This window comes from Gorilla gorilla, chromosome X (assembly GCF_029281585.2).
Source record: "Gorilla gorilla gorilla isolate KB3781 chromosome X, NHGRI_mGorGor1-v2.1_pri, whole genome shotgun sequence".
Taxonomy (NCBI): domain Eukaryota; kingdom Metazoa; phylum Chordata; class Mammalia; order Primates; family Hominidae; genus Gorilla; species Gorilla gorilla.
The window spans coordinates 117759651-117782734 of record NC_073247.2 but is presented as its reverse complement, the minus strand read 5'-3'; the positions used below and the strand labels follow the sequence as shown (position 1 = coordinate 117782734).

General features: G+C 39.0%; 1 long non-coding RNA gene across 1 annotated transcript in view; it reads left to right on the top strand.

The window, feature by feature from the left end:
* Positions 1–23084, top strand: part of LOC134757944 (uncharacterized) — a 53214-nt gene that overhangs the window by 17069 nt on the left and 13061 nt on the right. Inside the window, exon 2 of the long non-coding RNA XR_010132611.1 lies at positions 2703–2793. This is a non-coding gene — a long non-coding RNA (uncharacterized lncRNA). The remainder of the gene's footprint in view (positions 1–2702; positions 2794–23084) is intronic.

Here is a 23084-nt window from a genome sequence, read left to right as displayed (position 1 = left end):
CACTATACTCCAGCCTGGGTGATAGAGTAAGATCCTATCTCTGAATAAAAGAAAAGAAAAAGTAGCTCAATTAAAATTAATGAATGTTGCAAAAGAGCAGGATAAAATAAAGAACAGGTACAGTGAATAGAAAACAGTAACAAGCATAGTAGATATTAATGTGACTATATCAATAATCACTTATAAATGTGCAAATACACCAATTAAAATACATAGATGGTCACAGTGAATAAAAAATAAGACCTGACCAAGTATTGTCTATAAGAAACCCACTTTAAATATAAAGGCTCAGCTAGGTTAAAAGTTAAGAGTTGATGAAAGATATATACTAATAAAAAAGCCAGAATAGCTATTAATTTCAGACAAAGCATATTTCAAGACAAGGAAAGTTATTAGGGATAAAGATGGGCATTGCATATGATACAGGGGTCAATTATCCAAGAAGACATAACACCTTTAATGTATATTCACCTGACAATAAAGCATCAAAATACGTGCAGCAAAACTGATAGAACACAAATAGAAATAGACAATTCACTATTATATTTGCTTGGCTGGACCTGGTGGCTCATGTCTGTAATCCCAGCACCAAGGTGGACGGATCACTTGAGGTCAGGAGTTTGACATCAGCCTGGCCAACATGACGAAACCCCATCTCTACTAAAAATACAAAATGTATCCAGGTGTGGTGGCACGTGCCTGTAATCCCAGCTACTAGGGAGGCTGAGGCAGGAGAATCTCTTGAACCTGGGAGGCAGAGGTTGCGGTGAACCGAGATTGCACCACTGCATTCCAGCCTGGGTAACAGAGCAAGACTCCATCTAAAAAAATAAATAAAATGAAAGTAAATATTTGTAGACCTCATAAAATCCTGTCAACAACTGACAGATCATCTATCAGCTGTAAAACATGGGTCCAAAAGTCTCAGGAAACATTTTAAAATATTTCGAGCTAAGTTAAAATGAAAAGAAATTTTATCAAAAACTTGATATACTGCAAAAGCAGTGCTTGACAGAAATTATGGCATTAAATGCATATATTATAACAGAAGAAAGATCTACTATCTGTAATCTAAGCTTCCACCTTAGGAACTTGAAAAAGAAGAGCAACTTAAGCCTAAAGCAAGCAGAAGAAAATAAAAAATAAAAATTTGAGCAGAAATTATTATAAAAATTTGAAAGAGGAATAAAAATAGAAAAAAAAATCAGTGAAACCAAAAGCTGGTTCTTTGAAAAGATGAGTAAAATCAATAAACCCCCAGCCAGGCTAAGCATGAGAGAAAGAGAAAAGGCATAAATTATCAATGCAATGAAATGAGATGAAAAAAATGAAATGAAATGAAGTGAAAGGAAATGAAGTGAGAGGTCATCACTACTAGTCCCATGGACATTTTAAGATAATAATGGAACACTATGAACAACCAATTCTATGCCAACAAATTTGATAACTTAGATGAAATAGGCTAATTTCTTGAAAACCACAAACTAAAAAAGCTCACACAAGGGGAAATAGATTACTTAATAGGCCTGTATCCATTGAAGACACTGAATCAATAATTAACAACCTTTCCCCCAAAATCACCAAACCCGGATTGTTCTGTGGTGTATTCTGCCAAACATTTAATGGAGAAATAATACCAATTCTCCACAATATCTTTCAGAAAATAAAAGCAGAGGCCCTTAAATTGATACATACTCCTGCACCCTCCAATGCATACATTTGCCTCCTTCCAATTTCCTAGAAAGTTGTATGCCTGTTCAGCCCATCTTCTGGAATTGGCTTCCACAAATTATAGGGCTACATATACATCAGATTTGGGAACAAGAGCATCCTTCCATTCTGCGTCTTCCCATCTCTCAATATACAAACCCTGCCAAAGCTGTACTCTTATTCAGTGTCCTCATTGTATTAAAAAGTGTTCGACATGTGCTGTTTCTAATTATTCTCCTCCCATTTCTCTTGAACCAACTCCAATCAGATTTTTGTCCCCAAGATCCCACTGAAAATGCTTTTGTTAATGTTGCTAATTACCTCCATATTGCTGTAGCCAATGGTCAATTCCCATTCTTCATCTTACATTATGTATTAGCATTTGATATAATTCCTCACTCCCTACTCCTGGAAATACTTTTTTACTTGATTTCCAGGACATTGCTCATTATTGGTTCTTCACCTATAACATGGTCACTCTTTCTTAGCCTTTTTTGTTCCTCCTACTAATTCAAATCTCTACAGATTAGACAGCCCCAGGACTCAATTGCTAGACCACTTTTCTTCTCTATTTACTTCATCCCCATGTAATCTTTCTCACCTTGTGTTTGTATTACGATCTATACAACTCTTCAACTGCCTGCTTGACATTTCCTCTTGGCTGTCTGGTAGACATTTTAAATTTAACACATTTGAAACCAGCTTACTGATCTACCATTAAAGCAAACAAGAAACAAATTACAGCAACAAAAACCAGACAAACAAATACCATGCTGCATCTTTGATTTTCTTCATCTTAGTTGATAGCATTTTTTTTTTTTTGAGACAGGGTCTCACTCTGTTACTGAGGCTGGAGTGCTGTGGCACAATCGTAGCTCACTAGCGTCAATCTCCCAGGCTCAAGTGCTCCTTCAACTTCAGCTTCCTGAGTAGCTGGGACTACAGGTGCATGCCACTGCAGCCTGCTAATTTGCTAAATTTACTTTTTGTAGGGACAGGATCTTATTATGTTGCCCAAGCTGCTCTTGAACTCCCAGGCAAGCAGTCCTCCCAACTCGGCCTCCCAAAGTGCTGGGATTACAGGTATGAGTGCCCATGCTCCTCCAGTTCATGGCAATTTAATCCCTCTAGTTGCACAGAACACAAACCTTGAAATAATCCTTGACTTATCTCTTTCTTCTGCTCTTTAAATATAATTAATCTGGAAATCCCGTTGACCCTCCCTTCATAAAATATTTCAAACTTCTCACTCCTTCCAATGCTACTACCCTGGTCCAAGCCATCATCATCCCTCAACTTGTTCATTGTAATTATCTTTAACTGATTTTACTCTTACTCTTTTACAGTCTTTTCTCAAAAATCCAGAGTAATCTTTTTAATACCTATGTCTCTCGTATGTTTCTTCTGCACAAAGTCCTCTAATGACATCCATGTCACTTAGAATAAAAGCCAAAGTCCTTCAAACGGTCTACAAGACCTTGCCTTTCTGACTTCCTCTTGTACTACTTATCAGTTCAATAAGTTATAGCCCCTCCGAGCTCCTTGATCTTTGAATATACTGGACATGGTCCCATTTCATGGTCTTTGTACTTGCTATTTCCTCTCCATAGGATGCTCTACTTCCTCATCTCTTTCAAATCTGTTCTCAAATATCACCTCAGGGTGATTCACTCTGCCCATACTATTTAAAATTGCAACCAACTACTCCAGCATTCTTCCTCTGCTTTGGCATGCTTTATATTTTTCATAATATATCTTTAAAATAATGTATAATTTAAGTAGATTAATTTGGTTTCTTCAGTGTCTCACACTTCTAGAAAGTAAGCTTCATAAGGGCAAAGGATTTTGTATCTCTTGATCACTGTTATGTCACCGGCGTCTAGTATTAGAGAGCCTAACAAATAATATATACTCAAAAAAAGTTGGTGAATTTTAAATCATGCTACACCTGGACTGATTTCAGGGCTACTCTTACCTAGACATAGAACACCCCTGAATTCATTCATTTTTACCATTTTTATCTCACTGCCACTGAAGTCAGGTGATTCATATTGCTAATTGACACTGTCTACCTATAAGTCCTAGTTTCTGCTGCCGTCATTTACGGCAAACTTGTCCAATGCTCACCTTTATGGATCTCTTATATGTTTGAATGCCACTGGTCATTTCTGCAAACTCGGTGCTACAGACCACAACTCATAGTTTACCATCATAGTGTGCCTCTAAATAATGTATCCCTGCTCCTCCTGTGAGGCTTTCTTTCTTATAATCATGTTTTAGACTTAAGTTTCTAAGGCCTATTAGGAAAAGCTTTTTAATCATATCTGTATGCTACTTTAGAAGGGTCTAATAGTAAATATATAAGGAACTATATAAGGAACTCTTGTGCTATAATATCACACATTTAATTTTATTCCTGCAACTATTTCATCTCCTAGGACAGAAAAAAGTGCTTCTTGGGAGTGGGTTTGGGGTGAACAGAAGACCGTGGACTGAGTATGCCTTAATGTTTTTAGAATGCCACATATTGTACCAATACTTACTCTTCTCTAATCTCAGTCTCTATTGCATGGTTTGACTCATGTTGCTAGATTCTATATTCTACCATGTTGTATTCATTTGCAGGGCACTGAAATCATTTCTGTTGTGCTTTCCTCATATTATTTGACAGATATGCATCTATGCATAGCATGTAAAGTCTTAGTGTACAGATAAGTCAAGTTATTTTCTAGGAGAGGAATTGCATATAACAAGGGTCTTATAAAGGATGACACTGCTAAGGTCTAGTCAATACAGTCTCCTCCACTTATGTGTCAGCTATATCTATGAAAGTGTTTGTGTGACAAAGTGAAAGCAGCTTTATTTTCATGAAGCCAGGATTCTTTTTTCTCAGGAAGATTGTGTCCTAACAGTATCAAAAAATAATGAATTCTGGGGTGTCTCTTCAGCTTTATCTGGGGAAATGTTGTTCAAAAAAAGTCACTATACACTTGCAGACTGGTGGCACTGGGAAAGTAGGGTTCTGGTATAGTCGATAAGCTCTGAGACCTGACTGTATTTCACACCTTTAGTTATCCATCTGAGAAACACTTTATCCTTACAATAGTTAGGATCAGGATCTGCTGAAAGTGAATAAATAATTCAAAATTTCAGTTTCTTAAATACTTTAGATATGTATTTTTCTTTCATGTAAAACTCTGAAGCTTCACAGTTCAGGGGTGACGTGTCAGCTCTGATCAATGAAATCCTCAAAAACTTAAGCTTCTCCAGCTCATTATCCACCATGCGGAGTGTGGCCCCCATTCCCAGGTTGGAAGCATCACCTGCATTCCAGGAAGTAGGATAGAGGGAAGGGTGAAGAAAAAGATACAAAGTGTAAACTCCAGCACTTTTAAGGAAAATTCTCAAAAGTTGTCACATAATGCTTCTACTTTTATCTCATTGTTCAGAAATTAATTACAGACAACATGCAGAGATGTTCAGAAATCTATTCTTTATTTGGGCAGCCTCATTCCTAGCTAAAAATACTATTATTTGGATGATTGAATCTAAGAGCCAGAGCTATGGTTTGAATGACTGTGTCCCCTCTAAAATGTACCTTGAAACTTAACCCCCACCGCGACAGTAGTAAGAGGTGGGGCAGTATTAAACGATTAGGCCATGAAGGAGCCCTCATGGATGGTATTAGTGCCATATAAAAGGGGTTGTAGAAAACTGGCTAGGCTCTTTGCCCTTCTGTCTCTTCTGCCATGTGATGACAAAGAGTTAGTTCCCTCCAAAGGATGCAGCCAGAAGGCACCATCTTAGAAGGAGAGAGCAGTTCTCACCAGATGCCAAATCTGCTGGTGTCTTGAGCTAGAACTTGCGAGCCTCCAGAACTGTGAGAAATAAATTTTGATTATCTATAAATTACCCAGTCTTTGGTATTTGTTATAGCAGCATGAATAAATTAAGGAAGCAAGTAACACACTTAAGAAGAATGGAGCCTTCTTCTGCCACAGTCCTTCTCAATTAAGCTACTTTTCAGTCATATATATGTGTAAGACAATATCAGTGTGCATGTGTGTGCGTATGTGTGTGTGTCTCTAGTAGCCTTATGAGAGAGGCAGTATCCGATGAGATAATAGCTAAAAGCATGGACTTGATTCTGCTCAATTTTGCTGTGAACTTCAAACTATTCTAAAAATAAAGTCTATTTAAATTTTTTTTAAAGCATAGACTTAAGTCAGCACACCTCAGATTTAAACTCCAATTCTTCCACTTATAAGCTCTTTGACTTTGGGCAAGTTATTTCACCTCCCCAAATCTCAATTTCCCATCTGTGGAGTAGAAATAATACTGCCAGCTCCTGGTGCTAGTGTAATTTTCATCTCAGTAATGTATATAAATTGCTTAAGCACATTGTTTAACATATAGTTCAATAAATAGAAGCATCTATTGGTATTTTATTATATACATGTATGGTTATTCACATAAAAACTTACCCAAATATCCACATAGAAGCTGTTCAAACAAGATAATCAAAATTGGCATACATTTTAGAGATTTGGGCAAGATGGCTGACCACATGCAGCCAGGTGGAACAGCTGCCACCAAGGGACCAAGAAGACTGGCACATTCCTAGCAGATCTTTACAGAGAAGGCACTGAGAGTGGATGGAGGGAAGACACAGAAGCTGGGCTGAATAGGGAGGAAGCTGGGAGCTGCATGGGGCTACCACAAACCATGACTCCTTCTTGGCCCCCCAACAACTCCAGGATAATGGGTGAGGGTGAGTTGAACTGACAGAAGCAACCCACTTTCTCCAAGCGCCTCTGGAATCCAAGCAGAAGGAGACACCTCAACCACCACGGACACTTGAGTGGGCAGGGATAGCTGCTTAGAAAAGTAGTAGGGACAGCACACCAGCCAAGGAAAAGCCCAGAGGGTTTGCTGCGGGAGAGTCTGTAGCTGAGCATGGCCAGAGATGCCCATGCCCCCAGGCTCCACTTGCTCCCACAGGAGACTTTAATCCTAGGGGAACTGTCAGACCTGAACTCTGCAAGGTGGTCTTGACCATCAGAGGAGGCCCATCCAACCTGAGCACCCCTTGGGCTGCTAGCCTCTCCTGGAGTCCCAGTCTAGCCATGCCTACTTGCAGTGCAGCCTCAGATGCTTTGGGGGCTCACATCGTAGCTCCTGCACTGGTCAGTGGTGCCTGACAGGGCAGAGATACTGCAACGTGGAGACCAGGGCCTCATACCAGCCCAGCCTCTCCCTCTCCCCACTGCAGCTTCCCCTAGGCCCACCTCCAGCCCCCACAATACTTTGCCAGTGTGTGTGAGTGCGGGTGAATTTTTGCCTTACCTGCCCCACCAGGGCGTACGTGCACATTTCCCCTGCCTTGCCTGTGCTGACGATGGGAATGCACTCTGCCGCATCTCTCTGCCTTACCGCCATTGCAGTCTGAGCCATGACAGGCATAGAGCCCGCCAGCCTGGACCTGCCAGCACCCCGCTTCTGCCTCAACACTGCTGGGCCTGGAGAACAGCAGACCCTCCCCCGTCCTGAGTGGCCAAAGAGGGTACACACAGACCTGAGCTTGCCAGGGCCCTGCCCCTGTGCTAACACCACCACCAGCACACATCCACCAACTGGTCTCCTGCCCCCTTGAGCCATGGTGCCTCTACTGCTGCTGTGAATGCCTGGATGGAGGCAAGCACCCATACCTACTAGCGCTCTCCCGTCATGCTGCTGTTGCTGCTGCTACTGCTGGCATGTGCAAACGAGGAGAAACCTTGCTGCCAGCACCCTACAAAATGCTTTGGCTGCCACCATCCATCAGAATGTGGTGACCAGCACTCTGAGAGCATCTTGGGCCCCCAAGTGCAGTGGGTTCCTAACCTTGAGGAGCCAGAGAACAAAGATGGCCCTGATACTAGTCCCTGAAGTTAGAACACACAGTATAGGAGTTGGTAGCTGAGCCTTGGCCCCCTAAAAACTTCCACAAACTAAGCCATTTGACTGAATCCATCCTAAACCACAACCAAACCTCAAGGTCATCAAATAGTATAAAAGAAAAAAAAATTCCAAAGGACAGCAACTTCAAAGATTGAAAGAACACCAGCCCACAAAGATGAGAAAGAACAAGTGCAAGAACTCTGGCAACTCAAAAGCCAGAGTACTTCCCTTCCTTCAAACGATTGCACTAGATCTTTAGCAAAGTTTCTCAACCAGGCTGACATGCCTGAACTGACAGAAACAGAATTGAGAATATGGATAGAAATGAACATCATGGAGATGCAGGAGTATGTTGAAACCCAACCAAAGAAGTTAAGAATCACAATAAAACGATACAGAAGCTGACAGACAAAATAGCTGATATAGAAAAGAATGTAACTGACATGATAGTGCTGAAAAACGAAATATAAGAATTTCATATGATCACAAATGTTAATAGCAGAAATTGAAGAAAGAATCTCAGAGCTTGAAGACTGTTTTCTGATATAAGACAGTCAGACAAGAATAGAGAGAAAAAAGAAAAGCAATGAATCAAACCTCTGGAAACTATAGGATTATGTAAAGAGACCAAATCTATGACATATTGGTGTCCCTGAAAGAGATGGAGAGAATGGAAGCAACTTGGAAAACATATTTCAGAATATCATCCATGAGAATTTCCCCAATCTAGCTAGGGAGGCCAATATTCAAATTCAGGAAATGCAGAGAACCACACTAAGACACCCCACAAGAAAATCATAGCCAAGATGCATAATCATCAGATTGTCCAAGATTGAAATGAAAGAAAAAATGTTAAGGGCAACTAGAAAGAAAGGTCAGGTCACCTACAAAGGGAAGCCCATCAGACTAACAGTAGACCTCTCAGCAAAAATCCTACAAAGCCAGAAGAGACGGGGGGAAATATTCAACATTCTTAAAGAAAAGAAATTTCAACCCAGAATTTCATATCTGGTCAAACTAACCTTCATAAGTGAAGGAGAAATAAGATCCTTTTCAGGCAAGCAAATACTGAGGGAATTCCTTACCACCAGACCTGCTTTAAAAGAACTCCCAAAGGAAGCACTAAATATGGAAAGAAAATATCGTTACCAGCCACTACAAAAACATACTTAAGTACACAGACTAGCAACTCTATAAAGCAACCACACAAACAAGTCTGCATACTAACTAGCTGACAACATGACAACAGAATCAAATCCACACATATCAATACCAACCTTGAATACAAACAGGTTAAATGCCCCAGTTAAAAGACACAGAGTGGCAAGCTGGATAAAAAAGCAAGACCCAATGGTACGCAGTCTTCAAGAGACCCATCTCACATGCAAAGACGCCCATAGCCTCAAAAAAAAGGGATGGAGAAAAATCTACCAAGCAAATGGAAAACAGAAAAAAGCAGGGGTTGCAATCCTAATTTCAGACAAAACAGACTTTAAACCAACAAAGATCAAAAAAGACAAAGAAGAGCATTACATAATGGTCAAGAATTCATTTCAATGAGAACACCTAACTTTCCTAAATATATATAAACCCAAAACAGGAGCACCCAAATTCATAAAGCAAGTTCTTAGAGATCTTCAAAGAGACTTAGACTCTCACACAATAATAGTGGGAAACTTCAACACCACCACTGAGAGTATCAGACAGATCAACGAGACCGAAAATTAACAAAGAAATTCAAGACCTGAACTCAGCACTGGATCAAATGGACCTGATAGACATCTACAGAACTCTCCAACCCAAAACAACAAGATACACATTCTTCACACAGCCACATGGCACGTACTCCAAAATCAACCACATAATCAAGCATAAAATGCTCCTTAGCAAATGCAGAAGAACTGAAATAATAACAATCACTCTCTCAGACCACAATACAACAAAATCAGAAATCAAGACTAAGAAAATTGCTCAAAACCATACAATTACATGGAAATTGAATAGCCTGCTCCTGAATGACATTTGGATAAATAATGAAATTAAGGCATAAACCAAGAAGTTGTTTAAAAGTAATAAGAACAAAAATACAACATAACAGAATCTCTGGGAAACAGATAGGGTGTTGTTAAAAGGGAAATTTATAGCACTGAACACTCACATTAAAAAATTAGAAAGATCTCAAGTTAACAACATAATATCACAACTAAAAGAACTAGAGAACCAAGATCAAAACAAACTCAAAGCTAGCAGAAAACAAAAAATAATCAAAATCAGAACTGAACTGAGAGAGATTGAGATAGAAAAAAACTATTCAAAAGATCAGCAAACCCAGGAGCAGAGTTTTTGAAAAAAATTAATAAAATATACCACTAGCTAGACTAATAAAGAAGAAAAGAAAGAAGATACAAACAAACACAATTAGAAACGACAAAGGGGTTATTATGGCTGACACCACAGACATAAAAATAACCATCAAAGAATATTATGAACACCTCTATGCACACAAACTATAAAACAGGGAAGAAATGGATAAATTCCTGGAATCCTATACCCTCCCAAGACTGAACCAGGAAGAAACTGAATCCCTGAACAGACCAATAATGAGCTTTGAAATTGAGGCACTAATAAATAGTGTAGCTACCAAAAAAAAAAAAAAAGAAAAAAAAAACAGAAAGCCCAGGAACAGATGGATCAACAGCTGAATTCTACCAGATAAACAAAAAAGAGCTAGTACCATTCTTACTGAAACTATTCCAAAAAATTGAGGAGGAGAGACTCGTCCTTAACTTATTCTATGAGGCCAGCATAATCCGGATACCAAAATCTGGCAAAGACACAAAAATTTCAGGCCAATATCTTTGATGAACATCAATGCCAAAATCCTCAGTAAAATACTAGCAGTAAAATACTAGCAGTAAAATACATCAAAAAGCTTATCTACCATTATCAATTAGGCTTTATCCCTGGGATGCAAAGTTGGTTCAACATATGCAAATCAATAAATGCAAGTCATCACATAAACAGAACTAAATACAAAAACCACATGATTATTTCAATAGAGGCAGAAAAGAAAAATCTAAAAGAAAAATGCTAAAAGAAATCAGAGGTGACACAAACAAATGGAAAAACATTCCAGCTCATGTATAGGAAGAATCAATATAAATAGAATGGCCATACTGTCCAAAGCAATTTGTAAATTCAATGCTGTTCCTATGAAACTAAAAATGATGTTCATCATAGAACTACAAAAAATATTTTAAAATTCACATGGAACCAAAAAAATAAAGCTTGAGTAGCCAAGGCAATCCCAAGCAGTAAAAAACAGAGCTGGAGGCATCATGCTACCCAACTTTAAAATATAGTACAAGCCTGATGTAAGAATTAAAAAAAGAGGAGTAAAACATGAAGGGTGGCTTTACAGTCAACAGGGACAGGTTTATTTTAAACAAACCTGAGAGGGGCTGCTGGTAAAGTTAGGTCAGAGCCACGCTCTCTTACAGACTAAGAGTTTTTAAGGATTCAGAGTGGGAAAAATTATCAGAGGCTTAGACTGCTTCTGTGTCTCTTTGTAATGCTTATCTGGGAGGGAGAGTTGTGTGTTTGTTCCCACACATCTTTCTGCAGCTGCAGGCATATCCCCTGAGTCTGCTTGAGCTTCCCTATCTGCACGTGAAGGGAAATGAATGTGCTTATTAAGGCCCGGCCCACTGTTTTACTGGGGCCCATTGTATGAGAGTGAAGTTTGGCAAGAGACTTTCCCCTTACTTCTCTCTGTGCCCGAGCTGTCTTATCTGTGTTTTACTGTCTGCTCTTTCTGTCTGCTTGTAGTTAGAGGAGAAGTGATTTCCTTGAAATGTATGAGGCTAGAAAGGGAGCTGGAACTTAAAGTGTCAGTGTTTGTCCAAGATGATGGTGCTCCTGCTCTGTCAGCTATAGTAATCACAGCAGCATGGAACTGGAGGAAAAAACAAACATATCGATGAATGGAACCAAATAGAAAGCCCAGAATTAAAGCTGTGCATCTACAGACATCTGATCTGCAACATAGCTGACAAAAACAAGTAATGGTGAAAGGACTCCCTGTTCAATAAATCATGTTAGGATAACAGGCTGGCCATATGCAGAAGATTGAAACTGGACCTCTTCCTTTCACCATATACAAAAATAAACTCAAGATGGATCAAAGACTTCAATGTAAAAGGTAAAGTGATTAAAACCCCGGAAGACAACCTAGACAATGCCATTGTGGACATAGGAATGAGCAAAGATTTCATGATGCAGATGCTGAAAGCAATTGCAACAAAAGCAAAAATATACCAATAAGATCTAATTAAACAAAAGAACTTTTGCACAGCAAAAGTAACTATCAACAGAGTAAAAAGACAAGTTGCAAAATGAGAGAAAATTTTTGCAAACTATGCATCTGACACAGGTCTAATATCCAGCATCTATAAGTAACTTAAAATAACAAGAAAAAAGAGCAATCCCATTAAAAAGTGGGCAAAGGACATGAACAGACACTTTTCAAAAGATGACATACATGTGGCCAACAAACATATGAAAAACAGCTCAACATCACTGATCATTAGAGAAAAGCAAATCAAAATCACAATGAGATACCATCTCACACCAGTCAGATTGGCTATTATTAAAAAGTAAAAAAAGAACAAATGCTGGTGAGGTTCTGGAGAAAAAGGAACATTTATACACTGTTGGTGTGAGTTTAAATTAGTTCAACCATTGTGGAAAACAGTGTGGTGCTTCCTCAATGACCTAAAAACAGCACTACTATTAGGCACAGCAGGCCCGTTACTCAGTATGTACCTAATGGAATATAAGCTGTTCTACCCATAAAGACACATGCTCGTGTATGTTCATTGCAGCACTATTCACAATATCAAAGATGTGGAATCAACTTAAATGTTCATCAATGATAGACTGGATAAAGAAAATGTGGTACATATACAGCATGGAATACTATGCAGCCATAAAAAAGAAACAAGATTATGTCCTTTGCAGGGACATGGATGGAGCTGGAGGACATTATCCCTAGCAAACTAATGCAGGAACAGAAAACCAAATATCACGTGTTCTCACTTGTAAGTGGGAGATAAATGATGAGAACATATGGACACATATAGGGGAACAACCGACACTAGGGTCTGTTGAGGAAGGAGAGTGGGAGGAGGGAGAGAATCAGGAAAAATAACTAATGGGTACTAGGCTTAATATCTGAGTGACAAAATAATTTGTACAACAACTCCCCATGACATGAGTTTACCTGTGTAACAAACCTGTACATGTATTCCTGAACTTAAAAGTTTAAAAAATCAGCATTTTATATGATTTTTCAGAGAATGTCAATTTCTGAAATGACCTTAAAGTTAGGAGAGCAGAGTTTTAACTTAGATGTCATTGGGCAATTCACTTGCTACTTTTTTCTTTTTCTTCTTTTCCTTTTCTCCCTTCCTCCCTCCTTCCTTCCCTTGCTCTGTCTCTTTTTCTTTTTTTTTTTCATTCCTTCTTTCTTTTTCCATTTATTACTACTTTGTAGTGAGGTATAAAGATCAAGCACTCCCCTCTTTAGCTTCTACCCACTAGATGCCAGTAGGGCCATCCCCTACCCAGTCGTGACAACCAAAATTGTCTCCAGACATTGCCTAACCCCCTGGAAGGCAAAATTTCCTTCCATTTTCACCACTACTTTTGGCAATAAAATGTTGAAAAATTAAGTAGTAGATTTATCAATTATAAATGTGAACCATTTAACAAAAATTGTATTGAAAAACAGGACTACTATAAATTTGAGGCATTTTTTCTTTCCAGTCCCCGAGTATATAAAGTTATGATACAAATTTGCAATGATCACAGCAGCATAGAGGGATGACAAATGAAATTCAGAAAGCTAGGATTTTAAATAAAAGGACAACGTTCTATAATGCTGCAATTGTTGTATAATCTATGGTCCTATAATTGTTGTAAATAACATGGTATGAAATTAAATAATGAAACTGAATGGCTTCTATGTATCCCACCCCTTCTAAATGACCACACCCAACCCTTCAAAATCCCAGGTTCTGAATACTTCTTTAAACAAGGAGGTAAAATTTCAGGAGAAAAATGAAGCTGCAATTTTTCATTATTCTTGGTGAACTCTCAGAACCTCATTATATCTATTTCCACAAAATAATTGAACTCATGCACACATTTCTCATACTTGAGCCTACAGCTCCACTTAGTGGTTTGTATGGTTCATAAGCAAAGGAAGTTTAAGTGGTTTTAAATTGTCCTTAGCCTAGTAGAAAAATAAATGCTGTTTGTATCTTCTCAATTTGGTAAAACATTTTAAATAATCAAGTGCAGTAGAACTATAATCCAAATATCAAACAGTTTTAGTTTCGTTGATGCTTGGGGAAAAATCATGTTCCCTCTGATACATACAGCATTGAAAGCCTAATCTCAAGTATCCAAGTCAGAGAACTCCTTTTCTCCCTATCCTGCCCTTTCTACTCCGATAGCTGTGATTAGATCACAGTAGAGGAGTCAAAGGAAAAAAAAATCAGCTGAAATAATAGGATAAAGAAACGTTGGTGAAAGTTTTGGATGAATGACATCCAAACATTCCATGCAGAGTTTATAAAAGGTATTTTTTAAGGAGAGAGGCTTTTATTATTTTATTGTTAATATGTCCACATTACAAGTAAGATGACTATAAAGCAGAAGTAAAATCATGTGTATTCCTATATCTATGTAGATAATCACTTTTAACATTTTGATATGTCTTTTTCTATGTATATTCTCTATATAATAAACTATTTTTCTACCTAAAACCAATACTTAAGCTGAAGATCAATCAATGGTGTTAAAAGTCAGAATAGTGATTACCTCAATACAAGGGTAAGTATTAAATGGAAAGAAGCTAGAGAGAAATTATTGGAAGCATTGGGAATGTTCAATATCTTGATATGAGTGATGGTTACACACACGTACACATGCATGTATGCATGATTCATTACAATTAATATCTATAGTGTATGTTACATATCAATAAAAATAAATCTAAGAAAAAATAAATTGAAGATTAATTTCAATCCTAATTGGGAAACAATGCCCATTATTTATTTTTTCATAATCGAAAATTAATACGTGTGCATGACTAAATATTCTAAGAGTACAAATAAATACAAAATAAAAATTAGATATTCCACCCCAGTCAGGCACTGCTTTCTCTCCTTAGTGGCAATATTTATTAATGTTAAAGCTACTGTGTAATATAATAGATAATATAGATAATATAATTCTCAATTATACTGTGTATATTTTTGAACTTCGCATTATCTCTGTAATAAATCTGAGGGATGTTTCTGTATTGACATACACAGACATGCTCTGTTTTTGTTAATGGCGTAGTATTCTACTGGATGGATTCACCATATATTTTAAAACCAATTGTTTATTGATGGAAACTCAGTGTTTTTTCTCCTAGTCTGGTGCTTTATTACAATCAATGCTGTAACAAACATTCTTGGGTATATACTTGTACACATGCGTGAATATATCTGTTGTATTTATTTCTGGAAGTAAAATCGCTAGGTCAATGGGAATGCGTGTGCTAAAAGGTATTTTCAAGTTGCCTTGCAATGGGATTGCAACAATAGCATATGTAATAGCACATTACAAATGGTATGATATCAAAATCTGTAACCTTTGCCAATCTGACAGATGAAAAATGCGACCTTTGTTCTCATTCCCGTTTATTTTGTTATGAGTGGCCCAAACATGTTTTTGTAAGTTTTTAAGTTATTCTATTTCTTTTGATGATGTTTGTTCATATTTTTAGCCTACTTTTTATTGGGTTCGTCTTAGTTTGGGTTCCACTGAAAGCCAAGCCTGCTGCAAGAACTTGGATTCAGATAGTTTATTTGGGATGTAATTTCAGAAAACAGGAGTTGGAGAGTTGTAGAGTGAGATGGAGAGGAAGAAAGGACAGTTAAAGGATACATCATGTGGATCACTGCTATAGGCTAAATTCCACCAGGACCTTCTGAGAAGTGTGTACAATGTCTCCAAGCATTGTCCACCTGAGGGTTCAGAGTTTGAAAATATTTCTTTGTTAGTTTCTGTCCCCCAATGATTGAGCATTACTCACAGGTAGTGTTAAATCTGCCATATATTCAGGCTGTGCTTGCCTCCCACGGTATTGGAAAAGGCTGTGAAACAGAAAGTAGAGATAACTCTCTTTCCCTGATACGCCAGAGACTTCAATCCTGCACTGGGAGATAACCAGGGCAGCCTAGCAATACAAGCAAGGGGGCTCCACTCCAATAATCAACCCAGCCTGGGAAGCTTCTTTTTCTCCATGGGCACGAGACACTCCTTCCTTATCCAGAGACACTGGTTGCCTGTGTGGCACCGGGAAGAGGGATTTCAACATAAGAACCATTCAGGCTAAAAGTCTCTGTACCTCTATAGTCCTGAGATTCCCCTTTCCCACCCAGAGAGACTAGGGCACCAGTAAATGAATAACCGCAATGACAAGGGCCTAGCCAAAGAAGTGCTCTTTATCTTCCACAGTCAGGGAAAAGAATGCCACAGCAACCTCCTTGCCAGGGAAGCCCGTTTACCTTCACGGCCTGAGAATCCCTTGCCCTACCCATCAACACCAGGCACCCAGGCCTAGGGAAACCTCTTCCACTCCACTGACAAGTACCAGTGGGAGCTGCAGCAGCACCAGATAAACTAAGATCATACTAATACTGCAAAGTCTCTAAAAATTAAGCTGTCATTATAACCACAGACCACAAAAGTTGGCTAGCATCTGCATGCTAAACCTAGGCATGATGACTGCCTGCTCACATAAAAGATATAAATAGGAGTCACAAAACACAATCAACATGACTAGGAAGCAATAAAAAGCCTGTCATATCAAGGACTAGGGAAATCAGTAATCTATTTGGAAAAGACAATCAACAGAAACCAACAGCAAGATGAATCTAATGTTGTAACTGTCTGACAAAGATTTTAAAGCAGTTATGAAATACTTCAATAATTAATTAAATGTAAACCTAGAAAATTTCAGAAAAGAAATAAAGTTATAAAAATAACCAAATGGAAATTATAGAAATAAAATATTAGAAATAAAAGGGAACATGCTGGATTGGCTCAAAGACAGAGTAAAGATGACACAAACAGAATTAGTGAACTTGAGAAAAGATCAATAGAATTTATACAATCTGAATAATAAAGATAAAATAGATGCAATAAAAATGAACCAAATCTGAAGGACCTGTGGGAGAATAACAAAAAGCTAACATTTGTGCCATCAGAGTTCCAGAAAAAGAGGTGAGGGAGACAGAGAGAGAGAGAGAGAGAGAGAGAGAGAGAGAAACTGAGATAATTGAAAACAATTTGAATTCTTAATCAAAGGAGAAGCCAAATGTAAAAATTTGGAAAATTCTCAGACTGGCCATGTAAATAATTTTTAAAAAGTAGTATTTAGGAGAGAAAATCAAGAGTGTGGCCAAGATACCTTTGATGATGAGGTTAGTATGAATAGAAGAAAGCCAGATGCTATCTTTTTTTCCTTCATCTTTTATTTTAAGATCTGGGGTACATGTGCAATATGTGTAGGTTTGTTACATAAATAAATGTATGCAATGGGTGGTTGCTGCACAGATCAACCTATCATTTTGGTATTAAGCCCAGCAACCATTAGCTATTCTTCCTGATGCTCTCCTTCTCCCTACCTCTGACAGGCCCCAGTATGTGTTGTTTCCCATCCTGTATCCATGTGTTCTCATTGTTCAGCTCCCACTTAAAGAGAGAACATGTAGTGTTTTCTGTTCCTGTGTTAGTTTGCTGAGGATAATGGCTTCCAGGTCCATCCATGTTCCTGCAAAGGACATGATCTGATTCTTTTTTACGGCTGCATAGTGCTCCCTGGTGTATATGTACGACATTTTCTTTATGCAGTCTATCATTGATGGGCATTTGGGTGGATTCCGGGTCTTTGCTATTGTGAATGGTGCTCCAATGAACTTATGTGTGCATGTATCTTTATAATAGAATGATTTACATTCCTTTGGGTATATACCCAGTAATGGGATTGCTGGGTCAAATGATATTTCTGCCTCTAGATCTTTGAGGAATCACCACACTGTCTTCCACAATAGTTGTACTAATTTACATTCCCACCAACAGTGTATAAGGGTTCCTTTTTCTCCACAACCTCACCAGCATCTGTTATTTTGTGACTTTTTAATAATGGCCATCTGACTGGCTTGAGATGCGATCTCATTGTGGTTTTGATTTACATTTCTCTAATGATCAGTGATGTTGAGCTTTTTGTCATATGTTTGTTGGCCACATGAATGTCTTATTTTGAGAAGTGCCTACTTATGTCCTTTGCCCACTTTTTAATGGGGTTGTTTTTCTCTTGTGCCTTATAGACTCTGGATATTAGACTTTTGTCAGATGGACAGATTGCAAAAATTTTCCCCCATTCTGTACGTTATCTGTTCACTCTGATGATTGTTTCTTTTGCTGTGCAGAAGCTCCATAATTTACTTATATCCCATTTGTCCATTTTTGCTTTTATTGCAATTGCTTTTGGCATTTTTGTCATGAAATATTTGCCTGTGCCTATGTCCTGAATGGTATTGCCTAGATTTTCCTCTGGGGTTTTTATACTTTTGGGTTTTACATTGAAGTCTTTGATCCATCTTGAGTTAATTTTTGTATAAGGTGTAAAGAAGGGGCCCAGTTTTAATTTTCTGCATATGACTGGCCAGTTCTTCCAGAATCATTTATTAAATGGGGAATCCTTTCCCCATTGCTTGTTTTTGACAGATTTATAGAAGATCACATGGTTGTAGGTGTGTGGTCTTATTCTGAGTTCTCTATTCTGTTCCATTGTTCTATGTGTCTGTTTTTTTGCCAGTATCTTGCTGTTTTGGTTACTGTAGCCATGTAGTATAGTTTGAAGTCAGGTAGCATGATGCCTCCAGCTTTGTTCATTTTGCTTAGGATTGTCTTGGCTATTCAGGTTGCTTTTTGGTTCCATATGAAATTTAAAGTAGTTTTTCTAAGTCTGTGGAGAATGTCAATGTTAGTTTAATGGGGACAGCATTGAATCTATAAATTACTTCAGGCCGTATGGCCGTTTTCACAATATTGATATTTACGAAGACAATAGGAAGATGACCCAGAGGCATTTCAGAGATCTTGGAGGCTGCCATGTTCATCACAGGCCCAGAGTGCCAGGGCCTTGAGGGCAGAATGGCTTCTAGGGAGAAGCCCAGGTTGCACGTAGGACCTCAGTGCTCACTTCCTAGGGTTATCTCAAGTCTCTTCACCCTGCATTCATGCACAAAAGTCTTCAAATGCCCCAGCTGGGGCTCAGGAGGGCCCAGCCATGGCTTGGGTGACTACTCTGGAGGGTGCAGGCAGTGAGTCTTGGTGGAGTTCATGTAGTACTAGCTCTGCAGACATACCGAGTACATGAGCTACGGAAGCATGGTTACGTCTACCCAGATTTCAAAAAAATGCAATGGAGAGCTTCAGGATCCAGGCAAAGAATTGCCTCAGGGTCAGGGCCACTGCAGAAAGCTCCCTCTAGGGAAAAACTTAGTGGAGCTGTGAGTTTGGGGCCACCACAGAGAGCCCCCACTAGGGCAATGCTTATTGGAGCCACAAGGGCAGGCCTACCCCAAGACCTGTAGAGCCACCAGGATACAATGCCAGCCTGGGAGAGCCACAGGCACCTGACCAGTCTGTAAGAAGTATGGTGTGGCTTGCACCCAAGAAAGCCATGGAGGCTGGATTCCCCAGAGTCCTGAGAACCCAACTCCTACCCTAGTGTGTTTGTAAGGCAGAACATGGAGTCAAATAAGTTTAATCTCAATCCTTAAGATATAATTTTGTTTGCTGTATTGGGTTTTGGACTTAGTTGAGACCTGCGACCTCTTTCTTCTTGCTTATTTCTCCCATTTGGAATTGGAATGTCTATCCCACGCACGTCACAACACTGTACATTGGAAGCACAAAACTTGTTTGATATTACAGGTTCTCAGCTGGAGGGGAATTTGCCTGAGTATGAATCATACCTTGATTCTCTCCCTTATCTGATTTAGATGAGACTATGGACATTAGACAAGTTTGTGCTAGAATGAGTTATGAGTTTGGGGGCTATTAGGATAGAATGTATGTATTTTACTTGTAAGAAGGACATGCATTTTGAGGGTCAGGGCCGAATGTTATTGTCTTAACATGTCCCCCCAAATTCATGTGTTGAACATTAACGGCTGATGTGTGGTCAGGCACGGTGGCCCACACCTGTAATCCCAGCACTTTGGGAGGCTGAGGTGGGCAGATCACCTGAGGTCAGGAGTTCAAGACCATCCTGGCCAATATGGTGAAACCCCGTCCCTACAAAAAATACAAAAATTAGCCGGGCATGGTGACGGGCACCTGTAATCCCAGCTACTCAGGAGGCTGAGGCAGGAGAATCGCTTGAACCCAGGAGGTGGAGGTTACAGTGAGCCGAGATCATGCCACTGCACTCCATCCTGGGCAACAGAGCAGCACTCTGTCTCAAAAAACAAAAGAAAAAATATCAAAGACACTAAAAGTTAGTTTTTTTTTTTTTGAAATAAACAAGATTGATAAACTGCCCCTAGGGTGTGGGGATACAGCCCAAAGCCAGGAATTGGGCAAAGTATGGTGCGCAGCTCTGTGGGGCCCCATGCCACCACTGCTGGCTGGACTAGCACTGTTGGGCATAGCACAGTCATGGGCAATGGCAGGTGGAGGCTTCAGCCCACACCTGCAACCTGCAACAAGGAAGCACCAGCACAGCCTCCACCACAAAGACCTCTACTACAAACTACTGGGGGCCTTATAACTGTTTGGGACCTCAACCAGACAATCCTGAACTTTCAATCCTGCCTTCTCTGGAGCCCAGCCCTGTTGACCTCAAAACCTTAAAAACTAAGGTAAGCTGTGCTCCACCCTCTAAATTTCATTCAAGGCACCATATCCCTGACTGAGGGACCTTAAGAAAGTCTAAAAAAAAAATGGCCTCCAGACATAAGTTTCACTCAAAGAAGTTAACCCTATCACCTGCATGTGCACAAGAACAGAAGGATGACAGATCTTTGCCCTTTGCTTCATTATAATACTAAAATCTCCACCCAAAGATGTGCTCATCTGCCATTTTGTAATCATGTGATATATGTGTTAGCATGACTCCTTACTACACGTGTGCACCCTGTATTCCATCACATCATGTTGTAAAGCTCACTTACCTCATGAATTATGCATGTCACCCTCCTTAAGGCACCACAATGCCCCCGCCTTGGGGAGGCAGCTGGACAACTTTAATTCCAGTGCTGGCTCCCTTGTATTTGAACAAAAACCCCTAAAAAAGCCTTGACTAGGAAACTTGCTGGACTTCGTGTCAATTTCCATTACATGAGAGTGTAAGAACCTGTGGTCTGTAACAGTATTATGGTTTGAATATTTGTGTTCCCTCCAAAATTCATGTTAAAACTTAGTACTCAATGCAACAATATTAAGAGTTGGGGCCTTTAGGAAGTGATTAGACCATGAGGGCTCTGTCCTCATGAATTGTATTAGTGCCTTATACAGGGGTTTGGGAAGGTGAGTTCACCCTTTCCACCCTATTTTGCCCTTGCATCTCTTCTGCCATGTGAGGTTACAGTGTTCATCCTCTCCAGATGATGCAGCAATGCACAATCTCAGAAGCAGAGAGCAGCCTTCACCAGACAACCAAACCTGCATGCACCTTGATGTTGAACTTTCTGGCCTCCGGAAGTATGAGAAATACATTTCTGTTCTTTATAAGTTACCCAGTCTCAGGTATTTTGTTATAGCATCCCAAATGGACCAAGGAAAGAAGGAATGGTGTGGGTCCGTCTATACAGGACAGCAACAAGGAGGCATAATAGGTATTATAATCTGACAGCAATAAATTCAAAGGTGGGGGCTATTAGGGAGAAAGGAGGGACAATGACGTAAGAAGGTACAATTGTTTGGAAGCTGCAAAGACACAGAAGAAAGAATAAGGGCACTAAGGAGATTATAGAGATGATAAGAGATGATTGGAAATGTTTGGCCTACCTCATCAATAGCAATAATGTCTCATCTTTTAAAGTTTTAATTTCTTTGATTACATTTACTTGATTTTTTTTCATGTGTAGGTGACAGCATAATTAATTATGGTTTTCATTTATTCTCACTAAATTTCCCCTCCTCCAATTCATGGAGGGTTCATCTTAGATGGGTAGAGAGGTTACATAGTAGAACCTAAAGCAAAAGTTTTCTGAAAACCTCCTGCTAGATTTTTTTTTTGCACAATTATATTAGGCCATTCTCAAAGGATAAGGGAAAGAGGTAAATGCATTTTGTATTGAATGGAGTGGGACAGAAATACAAGAGCTTAGGGGAGAGAAGGAGATTCACTAGGCATGGGAAAGGATAGCAGGAACTATGGTTTTTAAAGCATCAGGGGCCCATGCCCACTCAGCACCCATGGAAGTAGTGGGATGATAGTGAATATAACCCTAGGTGTCTGGGCTCCCTGTCTTGACAAATATTTCCATGGCCACACATGCCTCAGAGACCACTGTAAGAAACTAAGTGAGCAATAAATGTATCAATGTAGACTAGTGTAAACTATAGGCCAGTAGGGCACCCCTGAATTTTCTGATCCGTAAAAGATACCTGGGACCTTTCTATAACCCTAGTGAATGAAAGAAAAATGATTAAAATTAAATTTCCCCCAGACTGGTGGAATGGGTGTTGGAATCCAAATAACTGTTTTTGTTTGCTTGGATTCTGCACATTCGTTTGTGGAGTAAAACTCATAGTTTTTACAATATCAAATGAAGCCCATACTTTCCCAACTTTTTACATAATTTAAATTTTACCTATGGAGAAAAGCTTTTCCTTTTTCATGTAGTTCAATTTGCTTTGAATTTCATTCCATTCATTTCCAACTATTTCAACATGTCAGACTCAACTTTATGGTGTTGCATGTTTACTTTTTAGACTTTTGGATAGATGATCCCATTTGGTATGCATTTTAGAGGTATCTACCTACCTGCAAATCAGACAGACTCTTTCAACTGCAAACAAAACAAAACAAAACAAAAAACAAAACAAAACATGCCTTTAGGGAATGCCTGATATCTAGCTGTTTATAGGAACATAATTAAAATTTTTGGATGAAAAAGTATACTGACAAGCTCTGAATGCCCTTAAATATGTCTCGGGATGATACAACATAAATAGTTGATCTTGAGAAAAACAATCACCTTCAAACCAAATGTCTGCATAAAACAGCCAGTTAAATGGCTTGTTTACTTTTTGTGCTATTATTTTACTAAATGATGTTTGTTATTATTTATGAGCCT